The sequence below is a fragment of the Pseudomyrmex gracilis genome, unplaced genomic scaffold (genome assembly GCF_002006095.1).
Source record: "Pseudomyrmex gracilis isolate BER0280 unplaced genomic scaffold, ASM200609v1 scaffold_366, whole genome shotgun sequence".
Taxonomy (NCBI): Eukaryota; Metazoa; Arthropoda; class Insecta; order Hymenoptera; family Formicidae; genus Pseudomyrmex; species Pseudomyrmex gracilis.
Window position 1 is genome coordinate 90564 of NW_018020950.1, and position 11548 is coordinate 102111.

At 29.9% G+C, this 11548-nt stretch overlaps 1 long non-coding RNA gene across 1 annotated transcript in view; it reads right to left on the reverse strand.

Annotated features, from left to right (window-relative positions):
• The window catches only part of LOC109860314, a 12900-nt gene extending 7492 nt beyond the window's left edge, over positions 1-5408 (reverse strand). Inside the window, exons 1-2 of the long non-coding RNA XR_002250806.1 lie at positions 4901-5408; positions 718-932 (exon numbers count right to left, since the gene is read on the reverse strand). This is a non-coding gene — a long non-coding RNA (uncharacterized LOC109860314). The remainder of the gene's footprint in view (positions 1-717; positions 933-4900) is intronic.
• Positions 5409-11548: the final 6140 nt, after the last annotated feature.

The following is an 11548-nucleotide window of genomic DNA, read 5'->3' on the forward strand; positions in this document are numbered from 1 at the left end:
CTCTCTCTCTCTCTCTCTCTCTCTTACAAAATCTTATTCTAATAAAAAAATAAGAATATTCTGATTTTTTGATAATTCTATTAGCAAGCAGATTACACATGAGCTTAACTAACCACTACACACTACTATCGCAACTCGTTGGCGACTACGTGAATATTTTACGAGACTTGTGAAAGTAATAGCACATTCTTAGAAGCGCGCGTGCGTGCATGGCTTTGAGTTTCATCGAACCATGCGTCAGCAAAACATTATGCACTGTAAAGCCTGTGGCATGTAGAATAAAATCCGATATACTCTAGTATGAATGAAAAGCTCTATCACATGACATAAGTTATGCACATACAAAGAGAGAAAGGCTGCGCACATAATATCTTGAAATAGCTTTCACGAATAAAGCATAATGATTTATATTTTGATACTTTGTGTCCGTATTGTTTTCAGAAATATTAACATACTTTTTCATATGTAATACAGTAAATCATTATATATTATATGTTGTACATCTTATGTATTATATATTATATGTTAGACAAATTCTACTAATTTTATTAATTGTCTTTATACTTGTCTATAACTGTCAGACGCCAATAAGATTGTACTTCATCCTAGTTTGCTATTTTTAATCACGTATAATATCGCATTTGCATTTTTAGTCTTCTATAATTCAAATGATCTTGAAAAAGTTCGATAGCACTTAATAGGTCAAATAAAACTTACCTGCTTGAAACCTCGGTACATAACTCGGATCTCCTGGCGGGAAAATTTAGTTTGTCGCTGAAGTTCTTCTATAGGCACTGGCCTGGTAGTTTGTTGTCTTACTCTGGTGCTTTCGAAGTCAAAGAATGCTTCTTCTGGTCCTGGCGAATCCGGTGGCGTTGTCATGATTTTTTATTTTGTCCAAAAGCCCCAAGCAAGCCGCCTTTCGCTTCTTTCTGTATTCAGTATTTTGCTAAATCAGACTATTGTATATACATTCCGCGTCATCATACATTTCATTGTGCGTTTCATTTATTGATCCGTTGCAACTCGCTTGACTTCTTTTTCTTAACCCTTCAATGCCAGACGTCTCCCAGATCAACTCAAAAGTTTTAAATCGATGTCTCTACTAGGTATTAGTTTAGCGTGATATCTCTGAAAGCCCTAAAAAAACCTTAGACAACGGTATGTTCCATAGACTTGGATTTGTCAGATCTTTTTCATAACTAAATATTTGCAAAGCTATTGGACGGTTGACGCTGTCAATATCCTAAGTATGTTCCATAGACTTGGATTTGTCAGATCTTTTTCATAACTAAATATTTGCAAAGCTATTGGACGGCTGACTCGTGAACACGTTAGTTTTTCAAAAAGTAAGTAAAATTTTTTTTAGTTTGAGCAATGTGTAATATATCAATTAATTGATGTTTTTTTTCATAAGTTTGTCAAAATTTATGTACTTACAGCAATTTATTACAGCAATTTATTTATTTATTAAGTTATGGTGTGTAGAATATGCGATTCGACACATGGAATATTAATAAAAAATGATCCTTTCTTCAAATGCTTGTATCTTCAAAACCATTTGAAATGTTTTAAATTTGTTTTTTTATCGACGCAGGATTGTTCAAACTGTCTACTAAACAAAAAAATGTCAAAATATTCATTTATCATTACAATATTGCATGTCAAAGTTGGGCGCTAGAAAAATGCATTCTTCGAAAAACGTTTCAAAGACCATTAAAACATGTAAAAAATGTATTCAATTTTAAAATTGTTAGAAAACAATACTGTCCCTAAAAGTACGAACACTTCTCTACAAAACTGCGTCGGAATTTTATAAAAATTTTGAATTTTTAAACAAAAACTTTTTCAAAAAAAATTGTCAGGTTTTTTTTAAACGCTTTTTTCAAACGTTTTTTTATATCTTCGAAACTACTCAAGATTTTTTTTCAATCTTTTTTTTGATCGATGCAGAATTGTTCAAACTTGCGATTCAAAAAAAAGAAATAAAATAAATATTGATTTTTTGCGGAGATATTTGATCTGTAAGTCGCATGATCTTTCACAGATCTGGTCTGGACAAGTCGTAGGTTATTTTTGATATCTGGCATTGAAGGATTAATCTTGTGTTTGTTGAGATGCTTTTTTCTTTTTGGACAAAAACTAAAAAACATTTATTACATGATTCTTTCTGTACAACACACGTTTAGTTAACAAGTTCATCTAAATAAAAAGAGTGATTTTTAATTACTCACATGGAATATTCTATACAAACTTTTAGATGTTTATAGACGTTATATAAAGTTATGAACGTCTACTAGAGAGAGATGTTTAATGTCATATCTGTGTAAGTATTGATTCTCTCTGTTCATAAAATAAATTTTCTTTTTATAATTAAAAAAACATATATATTTTACACACAAGAAAATGCAAATGTATAGAAATTCCAGTGTACGTTAGAGCTAGGTAACAACAATGCAAACACAATAAAGATTTTTAAGTATCAAAATAAAGGTTTTTTCATAATTTAGAGATGTAGTGTACTTTCTCATCTATTATAGCGTCTTGCGTGTTCTAACTCTCCAAATTTAATAATATAAATAATAAATTTATATAATTATGTTATTTATATAATTATATATCTATAACATATGTTACATATATATATTTATACTTATTATTAAATTACACATTTATATTCGAGGATGTTTTTCGGATGTGAACCGCGTTAGTGTCATTTTTATACCGACGTTTCGTGAGCATTTTTCAGCTCACTTCATCAAGGTTGATACAGTATCAGGCTGCTCTTGAAACCCTGAGCTGAAATGTTCACAAAACGTCGGTATAAAAATGACACTACCACGGTTCAAACCCGAAAAACATCCTCGAATGTTAATACACATCGCGAAAGCATCAAATATCAGATTACACATTTATAATTTATTATTTATGCGTATACCTATTTTATGTTTGTAAAATTTTACTATTATATGTTACTTCTCTATTTAGTGCAATTACATTTAGAATAAAAAATGTTACTTTTAACAAAGTACTTTGCATTTAGGAACATCAAGTTATTTCGTATATTCACTAAATTTTAGTTTTAGAATTCTACACTTCAATATTTAAATCTCTTAATAACATTGGAAAATTATAGCTAAATTTATTGTTTGTCTTCGCATTGATATAGCATAGCTTTGAGGCTTTGATAAATCTTACATGTAAAGAGAAAATGTTATGAAAATTAGTTTCATGAGGGAAGATAAATTTGATATGCTGTCTCAATGTTTTATGTTTCCAATCCTATTATATTTCTTTTAATCGCCATTACTAAGACACATACATAGACTGTTGAAGTTGCGTTTTAAGATCTAAATTTCAAGATTCTATAAAGATCTTGTAAAACTAATCCAACAAAATAAGTAAATTGCTCGCTTAAAACTCGATGTTAAAAGATATCACAAAAAGTGTGTGTGTGTGTGTGCGTGCGTGCGTGCGTGCGTGCGTGCGTGCGTGCATGTGAATAAAGACCATCAAACGCTATTTTTTCTCAAACTAAGAAGCTAAGAAAAATACGTCGAAGAAAATTTGCATGTTATCAACTTTAACAGATTTGAATGAAAAATGTTCAAGATTGCTGTTACAATATTTATATCAAGATTATTACATATAATGATAGGAATGTATATGGAAGATCGAATGAAAGAAGAAAAGAGAATAACAAAGTATAAATACTATTTTTGTCGGATTTGTGCTTAATGGCACGGAAAAAAAATTACAACGCTTAAGTACCTAAATAAGCAAGTTTCAGAATATTTTTTAAAAAATTAAAATGTAGTGCACATTACGTTGAAAATAATATATATGTCTTAGTATGCTTTTATGTATATCGCAATGTTCATTATTGCAATTTTTGATATTACTGAATGTAAAACTATGTCTTTGAAAATATATATATGTATAAATGATGTATGTATAAATAATATAAATATATTCCCAAATGAATATAAAGTATATAAAAAGGTCGCCGATAGTAACATAAGTCTTATAAAGAGAAACTTTTTTATTTTTTTAAACCTAAACATTACTTTTTATAAATACAGATAGAAACATAATCTGCCAGATAATTAATGAAGTAGATAATACATATTTATAATTAATAATGTTATATATTTATATATAGTTATATATTAACATAGCTTATTTCTATGTCAAATTACCTAAAACCTAATTCTTGAAAGGTTAAAAAACTTATGATTTTTGTGTCAAATTAAACAATAGTGAATATTGAATAGAATATTAGATCATTTTATATGTAACTTCCTAAAAACTCTATTTTTACTTTTATTTTATCTTTTTTTCTTTTCTTACTTTTAAAATCCAATTACTCACGTTTATGTGAGTTATTATCCAATCCCTCTACGTTTATGTTTATTTTACAAAAAAGCTAATTATTACAACACTCAGAACAATACTATAAAAACTGTGATATATATATATATATTTATTATCTGATAGATAGACTATTTAGTTTATACTACATTTAAAAAAAGGTTATTTATTTTTAGCATTGTTTAAGAAATAATTCAAAAACAAAGTAATATGTCACTATCGGCAACTTTTTTTATCACTTTCGAAAAATTTCTGATAATCATAACATTATCATATTTTGATAATCATTCACAAAATAATATAAATTTAATTCATCGTTAAATTTTTCTTTTGTATCATCATCAATATTAGTCATATCATATATTATTATTACATCACAATATGGAATGTCTATTACAAGAATAACTTATTTTTTAAAAATCTTCAAAACGAATTCTTAGATATATACATATATACATAGAGAGATTCATATTTTATATCACAATATCCAGATTTCACAAAAGATAAAAATTTAATATTTTAAGATCACCTGTTATCTTTGCGTTGCGTTCTCGTGACTCAAAACTGCAGACAATTTCTTATCACAATCAGCAGAGTAAAAGAAAAGAAGTTCTTAGAAACATGTGGGAGTCTTTTATCACAGATCTTTTGGTTGATTTGCATGAGAAGATCGTGGTAACGATTTCGGGAGCGAGAAGCAGTGGCTTGCATACGGCTGCATCAGCAGCAATGGCTGTCAACTCGAGCAGGTAAATCACTCGGTGATGCGGCTGACGACCTTTTCATCATCAAATAAGGAGATAGCGTGGCGATAAGATACGAAGCTGTCAATTGACCAATCTGCATATCATAATTTTGTCGTATCGATCTCCAACGCCGTTTGATTCTTATTTTAGGCAGTGAATGGAAAAGATTAAAAAAAGGCACAAGTAGAGATGAGTGGAGATACACGTGAATATCTCTAAATCTCGTCGAAACACTGTCAAGATTTTAAAAGATTGAAGATCCACAAACCAAATTCAACAATCCAAGCGAGTTCGCGACCGGCGACACACTGATTGCCTGGGTAGAACGCACCTCCTAGACGGCGCTATCGTTTGTTGGACGCCCTAGCTAACAGCGAGGTGGCGGCACATCGACCACCATCGTACAAGAGAGATTGCTTTGAGTCATCGACGGAAACTACCCTTTAGTTGTTTAAAGGATATATTATAGTCTGCACGTGTGAAGAACAGAACACATCAGTGAATAGCATAACGCATTAGTAACGAAATGTGTTTTGCACAGATATTGTAAAGAAGTGTAAAATAAATAAGTTAAATATAAGTCGGATATTAGTAAATAAATGTTATAGATATACAATCTCGACAGATTTATTTATTTTCTTACAGTGTATTTACTTCATTGCAACATGTACATTTATGTTAAAAAAATACATTCTTTGCTTAATAAAAGATGATTTTTTAAAATAATTTACAAATTAAAGATGGACCAGTTAGACTACTTTTTATCCTTATTGCAAAGCTTTAAAATTAGTTAATGTAATTAATCCCACACAGCAAACTTTGTTGTAGAGATATCCTACAGACATTATTATGGAATATCGCAATATTCGTAATCCGACATCCCAAAATGTTCTCAGATATCTGAGAAATGTTCATATGTTGTACTAATGTCCGCTTTAGTGATATCTTACGAATAACAGATGATGTCAAAGAATATCTGAGGAAACTTAAAAAATATCGTACGATATAATTCCACATAGCACGTAATAATATTGCAATATCGCAATAATATTGTTTTTCCATTGCAATATTACACTCTAATATAGTAGAAATATTATCGTAATGTTACTGTAATATCACAGTAATATTAAAATGTCCGCCAAACTGGATTACAACAATATTACGGTAAAAACAAAATCAATGACACGTCGTCTTATAAGAGGAAAAATTAATTCGAAATTTCACTCAATTAATCTCTCTCTTTAGAGGCCTAATACAGTTTACCGATCAACTAATTACCTCGATGAAAGATACCGAGACCCAGACAAAATCCTGAGATAATGGTAAGATTCGAACTTGAGACCTCCATTATCGTAGCCCCTGCACTCAATCCGCGAAACCACTTCCCACACAATTCAATGTCCAATGAACGTCTATAGAACGTCTCGCTCGACATGTACAGACGACCAAATGATGTAACAAATATGTCTCGAAGAAGTTCAGTAGACATCGTTTGTACATACAATGTATCGCTCTCACAAGGGAAGACTACGACGTTGTACCAATCGATTTGAACGAAATTTATAGGATCGATAGATGACTATGTGGAATATTACAGGGTAAAGTAATAAGACGCACTACTCAAGCATTCGCGAGAAAATCAAATTTGAAAATTTCGAGTTACTTTATAAGGATATTAAATAGATTGTTTAATCGAAGAGCGCGTAGCGTAGCGGTAACGTACTAGGTTAGTAATGACGTCACTGCTGGTTCGAGTCTCGATATAAGTTTTTTCTCCTCAAAATTCTACAATATAATCTAAATGTAAGTAATTTGTTTATTCTAAATGTAAGTAACGTTTTCTTTTTTATTGCATGTTATAACAGTGCATTTTTTGCATAAAAACTTTGTGATTTAGAAAATACAGTAAAAATAAATAGATTATTACTACAAAAATTTTTATAAACATTACTTCAGTAATCACTCTTACCTGCAGAATGGTTAAGCAGGCACTACCTGCATGATTTCAAAAATGTATTTTACAATGTTTATAAAAATTTAAACATTAAAAATTTGCAACTTATTGGGCAACGTTTCTTATACGTTTCTATGAAAACGTACCGCAACTTAAAAAGCGGACATTTCGACGTTTCCGCTACGTTACTACGACGTTTCAGAGACTTTTAACGAAACATTGCTAAGTTTTGGAAAACCTATTGCAGAAACGTTTGTGCTACTAACGATGCCATGTGGGTACTAACGTATGCGGCACCAGTGTAGTGCACCACTGCGCTAACTAACAGTAAAGTACTACAAGTATTCCAAAATAAATGTCTGAGACTTATGTGTAACAAAAACACATATGCGAAAATAACTGATTTGCATAAAGATACTCAAATAGCTATGTTCAGGGAATATGCAAGAGAAGTTGGAAGGAGATTCTATTATTACCAGCGTGACAGGGGTACTCAATTACCCAGCAAACACAGAATATATCAGCTGTATAACATAAAAATAACACGTAATATAACGGCTGTTATACTCTATTAACATTAATCTTATATAACTTTTTTTTATAATTGTCATATAATTGTGTTACATATCTATTATATTGCTTTGTTATTACTTGGCAATGACATTATAACAGCAATAAAATTGATATGGAATATGTTACATAACAAATGTTATCTGAACACAACATTGTTGTTATTTAACATTATTTATTAATATATAATTATTGCAATATAAAAGCAATGAAATAGTTACATAGCTTTTATAAAATTCTATATAACTGTTAGGAAATTACTACATTGTCGTTGTTACTTGATAACAACATATATATTTGCGTTTGTGAAAAGATTGAGAAATTAAAACATGTGCGCGTATAATGTAATAAAAAAAGTAAGTATAAAAATTTTATTAATTTTATTATTATTAGTCTTGTATGTTATATGTTTTATACATATAAAGGCCATTGCACATGACAAAAGTTAGTTGTAGTCGTAAGGTCATAGTTAAATGACTAACTATAATCACAGGCCAACATTCTAGCTTATACGTGCCCAACAAACACAGAATATAACTGCTATATAACATAGAAGTAACAGCGTGATATACGTAATATAACAGCTGTTATACTCTATTAACATCGATGTTATGTAACTTTGTTTTATAAAAGTAATATAATTATGTTATATATTTATTATATTGCTTGTTATTAGCTGGTAATGACATTATAACTTTCATATAACATTTCTGTAACTATATAACAATTATATTACATTCTACTTACATGTTATATTCATATTATATAACTGCAATATACGATAAGTAGGAAATTACAACTAACATGGATGTTACAAGCAACGAGTATGTTATATTACTTGTTACATTTGTTTTATTACGACAATGTTGCTCTTATATCCCAGCAAGCAAGCTCACGTGATAATGACGTGATCATGAAGTGATTTTGATGACTACGACGTTAAGTAACATAAATGGTATATTAGTTTGTCATTTACAATACCAAAAGTTGACGTCGCCGATATGACGTCATTTAGATGTCGCGTTGACGTCATATATCAACTTATATATATTGAACTTCAATATGACATCAATAAATCGATTAAATGAAGTTCTAACAACAATCTTGAATTAAATTCAACCGTTAATTATAATAATATATTTATTACTAACATTTGTTTTTTTGAATAATATTATATCTTTAAATACATTATTTATAGATAAGTATAGCCATTTATTTATAGATAAGTAGCAACGTACACTTTGGTAAACTGATTACTTATTATATATTAAATTTATTAAAAATAACATAATATATAAATATATATTCAATGATAACTAAAGTTTATTGTAGTTAATTTTATAATAAGAAAAATTATTATTACATATTTTTTATTATTAAATAATAAACGAAATGTGTAAAATAGTTTGAGAATAAGTAAAGAAAAATAATTACAACATGAAATCTTTAGTCATAAGAGCCAAAACTAATTACATTATAGTAAAGAACAAGTGGTCTAGCGGACTGAGTGCAGGGGCTGCGAATATGGAGGTCTCGAGTTTCAAATCCCATCATCACCTTAGGGTTTTTTCCGGACCCGGTATCTTTCATCGAGTTAATCAGTTGATCGACAAACTGAATCAGATCTCCAAAAATTAATTCAAGTGAAATTTCGAATTAACTTTGTTTCTATAAAGCGTTTTTTTTATACATCACCGTAATATTACTGCGATGCATTTCGGCGGTCATTTTATTACTGTAATGCAGTAATATTACGTGCTTTGTGGGATGTTAATATTATTGTTCTTTAAATGTTGCATTTTATTTTCCTTTTAAATTTACAATAACGTCTTTACCATGTTATATTGATGAGACTTTTTTGATTATATTCACGTCTACTTGACGTAATATCGTCACTCCCTACGTATAATCCCGTAACTTCAAAACGCAAATTTTAGAGAGCAGTTTAAAAGTATAAAGCTTCATATGTTTCCCTATAGTTAGGGATCTTTTGGTTTCAAATTTGTACCTTACTTATGAATATTTTTTTTAAATATTTGGTGACCATAAAGAACATGACTTTCTAAGTGTCACTATGCAATAAACTGAAAATCCCATATGTGACACTTATGTAATTATACGTAGGAAGTGACAATATAATGACGTAAATAAGATGTGACATAATCACGTGATATGTACGTCAAAATCACGTCATTGTTATGTCATAATTGACGTTTTGCAGACTAAAAACTGACGTCATTATCACGTGAGCTTACTTGCTGGGATATTTGTGTTTGCTGGGTGGTCTGTAAGTGGTTGAATTGCTTACAACTTTATAATTAAAACTTTTTCACGTGCAATAGTTTTAATATAATAAAAACAATATTATTACGACACATTAATTTTTGAACATATATCCAGTAATAGCGGATACGTAAAGCATAGGTGCGTTCAGACAACTCAACAGTTTGTTAAGTAAACCGCCTCGAGATGTAAGTAAAAAAACTGCACAAACTTATTGGCCAACCTAATATGTACTATATATATATATATGTATGTACATGTAATAATATATTTTATTAAAAATAGATATGTATGATACTGAATATTTGTTATTAATTATTTGATTCCTTTACATTATACTTTTATGATACCACTTCCAAGAATATCAGGTCTTTGATTTTAAATAAAACTAAACAAACTATTTTTTATAATAATAATTTTGTTAAGTTTTATTTAAAATTAATTCAAAGACAATATTCCTGAAAATTCTACGTGCTTAAATATATATATATATATATATATATATATATGTAAAGATGTAAGTATAAAGCTTCAAGATTTTTTAACAAACAAAGGCGTTATCAATGGCTGTTGAAGCAAACACAGATGCTGATGTGTGAGTAGTTGAATCAATTTATTGAAATTTAATGCAAAAATGGTTTTCGGCCTTTGAATTAGGTCTTTCTCAATACAATTCTACAATTATAAAATTAATGTACAATCCAAATAATGAAAATTAATCGCAGAGGAAAGATATTATATTAACGTCACTTACAAATAGCTGTTGTCAAAGTCATAAGCCCGCGGATTTGACTTCTAATATGTAGCGTTTCTGATATCAACCGCTTATTATAAGATCTCTCATAATCTAATATTTCTACCTTATCCCATTCAAATTCATGTGAATATTGTAATCTGTGGTCAGTAATTACAGATTTTTGAGAGGAGTTTCTATTAATCTGGTTTTTATGTTCTTTAATTCTCACATGTAACATTCTGCCAGTTTGTCCTACATATGAGGCTTCACAATCACGGCACTTAATCTTATATACAACAGAAGGACGTTAAAGCAGAGGTAAAGGATCCTTAAGAATGTTGATGAATTTAGCCAGTTTATCAATACTATAAAAAGCTAATCGAGTATGTGAGTCTTTTGGAAATATTGTAGGATATAAGGTGAGATGCACAATAAGGATATGTAAAGTATAAATGACACAAATATATTTGTAGAATAGAATAAAAAAACTATGAGTTACAGTGTATTACGCAGTCTCTTGTCGCGCGTCGCCTTTGTCGTCTCGCTCGCGACGCGACTCAACTCGAACTCTAACTCAAACTCGACTGACACGCTCTTTATTCTCTTCTCGTAGTTCTGACTCCAGAACGCTCTGCTCTGTTTTTTAAGGGCTAATCGCTCGATCGGCTAAACAAACAAACAATGCGTGCGACATCGCAAGAGCTCGACCGTCGGCGAGAAGCGATAAAACTAAAACGCAGGGAGCCAGTAATATGAAGCCCTCTACAGATATATATATGAATAGGTTTTTTAACCGAAACTGAAAGCGACGACGCACAAATTTCTTACTCACAATATTTTTTAAATTTTCTCCGAAAAATTACACAGCCACACAAAAAAAAAAAATTT